Source organism: Delphinus delphis, chromosome X, assembly GCF_949987515.2.
Source record: "Delphinus delphis chromosome X, mDelDel1.2, whole genome shotgun sequence".
Taxonomy (NCBI): Eukaryota; Metazoa; Chordata; class Mammalia; order Artiodactyla; family Delphinidae; genus Delphinus; species Delphinus delphis.
Genome location: NC_082704.1, coordinates 49,083,420 through 49,089,733, shown reverse-complemented (window position 1 = coordinate 49,089,733; position 6,314 = coordinate 49,083,420).

Sequence of the window (6,314 nt, the reverse complement as noted above, 5' to 3'; positions counted from 1 at the left end):
AATAGCTAAACTCCTCAAGAAAAAGAAGGAAAAATCACAAATATGCAAAATCAGAAATGATAATGGGATAATCATTGAAATAAAGGGAAATTTTAGAAATCAAAAAGACTATTTTGCATAACTCTTTAAAAATAAATTTGAAAACCTATATGAAGGTGGTATTTTCTTAAGAAAATACAAATAACCAAAACTGAGCCCAGTAGAACTTAATATTTTTCACAGTTCATTTTCCATAGAGGTACTAGAGAAAGTTTAAAAAAAATCTACCACCCCTTCCCCCCAAAAAAATCCACCAGTTCATATAAGAATGCCAACAAAACTTCAAAGACTAGATAATGCTAATGCTACATTCATTTTTGAAAGCTCAGAGAAAGACAAACCTCCAAGACCTTTATATAAAGCAAGTACAATATAACATTGACACTGAAATCAATATAGGTAACACCAAAAAGGAAAACTACAGTTCTCATTTATGGATGTCAATACAAAACTCCTTAATAAACTTTTGGCAAGCAGAATCCAACACCACAGTAAAAAAATAATAATACATGACAACTGGTATAGATTACAAAAATGACCACATACTCCTTTCATCTTTCTATACACACCTCTTTGCGATGTGACTTTGGCATTCCTCTGTCAAAAGGTGGAAACTACTCCCCTTAAATCTGAACTTGGCCATATGACTTAATTTTGCCCATGGGACATTAGTAAACACAATGCAAGTGGAGGTTTTAAAAGAACTTGTGCACTGGGATTTGCCCAATTTGAGGGATTTTGGGACTCCTGCAACCACCACTGTGGCCCACTGCATGATGAGAGATACATGGCATATTCACCCCACTATCCCAACTGACGGTCAGTTCTGGTAGCCAGCACCAGTTACCAAATATGCAAGTACATCCTAGACCTACCAGTACCCAGCTAACCTTCTAGCTGACTGCAGAACCACCCACTTTCAGACTCATGAGCTATGATAAAATGGTTGTTATTTTAAGCCACCGAGTTTTGGGGTGTTTCTATTGGCAACAAAAGCTGTTAAAACAAGTGAGATTTATTTTCCAGGAATACAAGAATGACAAAAAGCACCAAAAGCAAAGCCACAGGTAATAGACCAAGAGAAGATTTTTGCAACATAAATCATAGATGAAGGGTTAACATCTCTAATATATAAATAAATCTTAAAAGTCAAGAAAAAATGTAGAAAGGAAAATTAAGTGAATAGACAGTTCAAATGTAAAGAAACAGGGAGACACAAAAGGGAGGGTATAGGTATATGGGGATATATGTAGCTGATTCACTTTGTTATACAGCAGAAACTAACAACATTGCAAAGCAATTATACTCCAGTAAAGATGTTAAAAATATTTAAAAAATGTAAAGAAACAAACAGTTTTGCACATATAAAAAGTTGCTCAACTTATAATAAAAGATGAAAAACTTCAAAAGCATGATAATACCTTCTGCTAGTGAGGCTGTGGTCAAATAAATACCTTCATACATTGTGCTGGAGTGTACAATGGTACAAAGCTAAGGAGGGGAATTTGGCAATGTCTAACAAATTTCCATTTGCATATACCTTTGACTCAGCCATGCCTATATTAGGAATTTGCCTTGCAAGTACATCTCTACACAAATACAAAACAAAAAACATAAGAAAAATAAAACAGAAACTAATGACAGTTGTGTTCTGTGGAGGATAGTTGGGAACAGAATGGAAGGAATAGTGAAGGAAAGAAGTCTTCCTCTAATTTTTATGGCATTTCTATTTAATAAAATTAAGTCAATAAAGATAATTTTTTAAGGAACTATAAACTTGGTTAAACTACCAGAAAGAGATTAACCTAAATGTATTTCAAATTTATAACATAGAGTGTAGAGAAATAATTCAAGACCTTACAAAGAGAAAAATGTACTTTTTTCTTTCTTTTTCTTTTTTTTTTGCGGTATGCGGGTCTCTCACTGTTGTGGCCTCTCCCGTTGCATGGCTCACAGGCCCAGTCGCTCTATGGCATGTGGGATCTTCCCGGACCGGGGCACGAACCCGTGTCCCCTGAATCGGCAGGCGGACTCTCAACCACTCTGCCACCAGGGAAGCCCCAAAATGTACTTTTATACAATGGGGAAATGTGGGGATAGCAAGTAATCAAACTCAGTATCCCTAGCAAACACTAAACTGTTATATAAATTGATATTTTATACTTCCTGATATGATACCATGATATGTACACAATAACACTTCTATAGTATTCTTGACCCTAATTTTTAACCTGAATCCAAGGAAACAAGCATAAAATTCCAGATTCTAAAGACTTCGTAATACAATGGGCTAGAATCTTCAAAACAACCAAACAAATCCAGCCAAATAAAAGAGGCTAACTATTCTGCATTAAAGGAGACTAAGGAGGTGTGATAACTACATATAATTCATGATTCTTGAATGTGTCCTAGATTTAACAAATGAAAACACATTCAAAAAGAACATTATAGGGCTTCCCTGGTGGCTCAGTGGTTGGGGGTCCGCCTGCTGATGCAGGGGTCACGGGTTTGTGCCCCAGTCCGGGAAGATCCCACATGCCACGGAGCAGCTGGGCCCGTGAGCCATGGCCACTGAGCCTGCGTGTCCGGAGCCTGTGCTCAGCAATGGGAGAGGGCACAACAGTGAGAGGCCCGTGTACTGCAAAAAAAAAAAAAAAAGAAAAAAAAAGAACGTTACAGGGACAATTGGGGAAATCTGGACTATTATATTAGGTAGTATTATTGTCTCAATATCAAATTTGTTCAGTTTGATAATGGTGAATAATGGTGAATTCTCCCAGACAACAGGAGAATTTCTTTGTTTTAAGAAGATAAGAAGATGGGTAAAATATCATGATTTTGCAACATACTTCCAAATGATTCAGTATTTAGGACACACATACACACACACACACACAACAATACATACACATATATAGAGAGTGAATGTGTATATCTATATCTATACCTATCTATCTATCTATGTATCTATCTATATCTATATCTATATCTATATCTATATCTATATCTATATATATATATATATAGAGAGAGAGAGAGAGAGAGTCAGACCAGAGAGAAAGACAGAGACAGAGACAGACAGAAAGAAGCAGAGAGAGGCAGACAAACAAGGCAAATGATAACAACACACAAATACAGTTGTTCATTTTATTATTCTTTCAACTTCTCTAAAGTCTTGACATTTTTCAAGATAAAAATTGGGGGGAAGGGAAGAGTAAATAGTTTGAAGATTTAAAGGCAGGATTGATTTTGTTAACTGATTAGCTTCACTGTAAGGTGTTCAGGAGGAGACGCAACCTTTTATTCAGAAGTTCTTTCATTGATAGGTATTTACTCTTTAATTGCTCAGTTTTCCCAGGTTGGAATTCTTCACTTTTCTGCTTGAGATACAAACCTGGCTACTAGCAGTTATGGAGCTGAATGGAAAAAGAAGCCTGGGCAATCTCAGTGGTCAGTATGGAGGCTTTCATTTAACCCATTTACTGCTTCTGTTTTTAAAGTAGCATCTCACTAACACCTTGAACTCTGCCTGGTTCATCGAGTCCACAGCTTTGTCTGGCTCAACCTGTACAAACATAAAACCTCAAGCACACTGTTATAAATGAGTAAGTTTGGGAGAATGTATAGCTACGTTGGGTTAAAAAGGAAAGTGGTGAACCAAATATTATTTTTTTAAGACTTTCAATTAATTTTCAACCTTGCCTTGAAGCCCCACATTCTAAGTAGCCTTGTGTTCCTGCCTTCCAAAGCCACATAAGACTATTCTTAAGCCTTTTATGAACTCCATGGGGATGATGGCTCGCTTTTTGTTGGCTTTCCTCTGCAGGCTTAGGTTTCAGTTTTCTTTGGTCATCAGAATTAGTTGCCATTACTTCACTTTCTTTCTAGTTTCCAAATAGTTGATTTCTAATGTCTTCCATCGTCTCCTCACTTATTTCTTTTGTTTTGTGTGTTTATATTGCTTTATTTCTTCGCTACCACTTTAATGGTGTTTCAAAGGGTACTAATATAAAGGTGTATGTTCAATCCACCATGTTTAAAAGACATCTAATATTAGTAAATCCAGTGTTGTAATTCATTTTGTGACAGCGTTAAATCTCAAAGTATCAATCTGTGTGTTTTCAGCATATTTTTCTGAACTTCCTCTGTGTCAACAGTATATCATGGACTATTTTCCATCTCCCAGACAACACTGAAACAGAAAAAGGACTACACTGAAGCAGAAAAAAAGAGAAGAGGTAATCTAAATGTCAAATGACGATTTTCTCATGCATGCCTGCAGAGCTAGTTTGTTTGCTCTATTAGACTAGATAATACTAGGCTGGGAGAAGGGAGAAATAAGGTAGAGTTGCAATGGAAATTTTTAGCGAGTGAATCAGGATGCAGAGTGGAAAGAATACTCCTTGATTTTGTAGACTAAATTGCCCTTGAGTAGGGATTCCTCACTGACTCACAGGTGTCTGAGCAATAGTCCTGGATAATTGTAAGCAAGGTACAGCATATGGGTGTGAAATAATAGAAAACACATATATTAGTCTCAGTCCCCTGTTCCTGGCAAAGTTTCTAAAACCCTTGTAACTTCCTAAGTGATAATAATACTGGGAGCATCTTTTGTTCTAATATTTGGTCTTTGGTTTCTGACACTGAACTCTTATATCTCTTGGAATTTCCTGGGTGATAGTAGTGTCCTTTGTTCTAATGAGGTGACTCTTGCTGGGCTCCTGGATGGGGGCTGGTCACCAGAAAGACCAAGCCAGGATTAGAAGCTTGGAATTTTCAGCTGTACTCCCCACTGTCCAGAGAAGAGAGAGGTGCTGCAAACTGACTTAATGACTTATCATACCTGTACGATGAAATCTCCATTAAAACTCCAATAGAATGGGGTTTGGAGAGCTTCCTGGTTGCTGAACACATCCACACATCACAAGGATGACACGCCCCAAATTCATAGGGAAAAAAGCTCCTGCACTCTGAACTCTCCCAGACCTCGCCCTTTGTGTCTCTTCATCAGGCTGTTCATCCGTATCCTTTGTGATATCCTCTATTATATAGTAAACTGGTAAATGTAAGTAAGTGTTTCCCTGAATTCTGTGAGCTGTTCTAGCAAATAATCAAATCCAAGGGGGAGGAGGTCTTGGGAATCTGCAATGTGAAGCAAATTGGACAGAAGTTGTGGGTAACCTGGGGACCTACTGCTTGTAATTGGCATCTGAAGTGAGAGCAGTCTTGTGGGACTGAGGACTTAACCTGTGAGAATTGACACCATCTCTAGGTATGTAGGATCAGAATTGAGTTAAATTGTAGGACACCCAGCTGATGTCACAGAGGATTGCTTGGTGTGAGGAAAATACTCACACATCCTGTGTCAAAAGTGTGACCGTAGTAATGGTGTGAGAATAGAGGAGAAACACAGGAGGGGAACTGAGGTTTTCTAACATATATAGGTCTATGGGATCAGGAAAAGTGGAAACTTCACTACTGACCAAGATGGAACTGCAGAGAAGAAGTTTGAAATCCACAAATGGGGCAACAGTGGTCAAAGCATCATTGTTTAAAATGACAGAAATACATCAAATGAGAAAAAACTATTATACTATCAGTAGATATTCAGAAAGATTTTAACCAAAATTCAAGAGTTCTTAATAAAAACATTAAGCGAGAGCTTCAAGATGGTGGAGGAGTGAGACATGGAGATCACCTTCCTCCCCACAAATACATCAAAAATACATCTACATGTGGAATAACTCCTACAGATCACCTACTGAACGCTGGCAGAATACCTCAGACTTCCCAAAAGACAAGAAACTCCCCAGGTACTTGGGTAGGGCAAAAGAAAAAAACAGAGACAAAAGAATAGGGACAGGACCTCTGGGAGGGAGCTGTGAAGGAGGAAAAGTTTCCACACACTAGGAAGCCCCTTCACTGGAGGAGACAGGGCCTGGTGAGGGGGGTGAAGCTTCAGAGCCATGGAGGAGAACAGAGCAACAGGGGTGCAGAGGGAAAAGAAGATAGATTCCCGCACAGAGGATTGGTGCCAACCAGCACTCAACAGCCTGAGAGGCTTGTCTGCTTACCCGCTGGGGCAGGTGGGGGCTGGGAGCTGAGGCTCTGGCTTCAGAGGTCAGGTCCCAGGGAGGGGACTGAGGTTGGCTGCATGAACACAGCCTGAGGGGGGCTAGTGCACTACAGCGAGCCAGGAGGGAGTCCAAGAAAACATCTGGACCTGCCTAACGTCTGGACCTGCCTAACGTCTGGACCTGCCTAAACGTCTGGAC